The sequence below is a fragment of the Pundamilia nyererei genome, unplaced genomic scaffold, assembly GCF_000239375.1.
Source record: "Pundamilia nyererei isolate P.nyererei 1_Seehausen unplaced genomic scaffold, PunNye1.0 scaffold00302, whole genome shotgun sequence".
NCBI classification, from domain to species: Eukaryota; Metazoa; Chordata; class Actinopteri; order Cichliformes; family Cichlidae; genus Pundamilia; species Pundamilia nyererei.
In genome coordinates this window covers 16,857-18,359 of record NW_005187703.1, presented here as the reverse complement: position 1 = coordinate 18,359, position 1,503 = coordinate 16,857, and positions in this window count along the sequence as shown.

Genomic DNA, 1,503 nt, shown 5'->3' with positions numbered 1-1,503 from the left:
GATTGGTTGGGGTGAGAGAAGGAAGACAGGATAAAGACATGCTGTGCATACGTAAATAAGCACTTGCCAATGCCTTACTAATACCTTAACAAAGCTTCTTAATAGTGCTTAATTGTGTGATATTATTATAAAGTACTAACCACTGAACAAACATGCTCTGGTGTTATTTAGATGAGTCAGTGGTCAAAGGCTTTGGCACTCTGATCTGAGTGAACCTGGCACATTTCTCATGTGATTTCGCCTCTCTTTCATGGCCAGAAATACTACATGTATTTGGATATGTACACCTTAACATGTGAGTTATAAAAATGTGCAAATAAAATCATTTGTGATAACGACTGTGACCTTCATATCAAGTCTGAGAAAAACATTTTGGATAGCACTAAACTAGTTTAGGATGTTTATTAGTACGCTGAAGTTCCAAGCCTCTGAGCCATTGTATAACTACTATGTGTCAAATATGCAAGCACTTTATAGTTAATTATCTTGCAGCCTATAAACATTTCTGTGTTCAGCTCTATTGGTCCTGTCAACATACTTTTAAATATTTATGATAGCCACCCAGACAACCAGAGAAGGGTGTTCTCGGGTCAGCTGCTGTCACAGATAAATTTAAAAGACAGAGCTCTGCCAAGAGGAGTTGCACAACCAACAAGGACTTGTTAGACATTCCTGTCCTAGCCTAGTCTATTGAATTTTAATAGTGAAATAAAAGGCAGTGATGTCATATGATTAAGGTAACAGGTTTTTGTCATACTCCAAGAGCAGGCAGAACTCAAACGCAGACTCAGAATGCAGTTTGGTAAATCTATTTATAATGATATGACAAAAATATTTACAGAAACAGAAACGGGAAACATCCACAGTCTCTACATACAGTATCCAAGCCGATGATCTGGCAGATTCCACTCCATCTTTAAACTTGATTGCGAAACAGACTTCTCTTTTCAACTCACACACAAATCTTCCTTGAGGAAAACAGGGCAGGCTCTGCGACTGGTTTAACACTAAAGCGTCAATTAAAGAAATGCCCTCAGTATTTGAAGGGAGCTGACTGATCATCAGATAAGAAGCAGGTGAGTTGATTACCACAGGTGTTCATTCTCTTTGCTGTAGAGTAAAATTTCATGTTCCTGTTCCAACACTATGTGGTGTTTTTGTGTAGCTTATCGGCATAGCAATTAATTAATTGAAAACCTATAGATAACTTCTTATTTCATAGTATAATCGTTGTGTGCCTCATCTACTCACTGAGTATTCACTCACTACTTATAGTCACAGTACTCACTCACTGGATCATCGGGCTTCGTTAGCTTAGCTCGTAGCCGACTCGCTAGCAGCATGGCATCTTGCTCATTGTGTCAAATGTTTATTTACTCCTTCGCCTCCTTTAGCAGTAATGATACTTATAATAAATATAGCCTATTTGAAGCTCTTGAAGCTCTGGGGTGGACAAGCCTGATGCTTAGCCTCGTCCACCCCAGCTGTGAAACTCAGAAACCC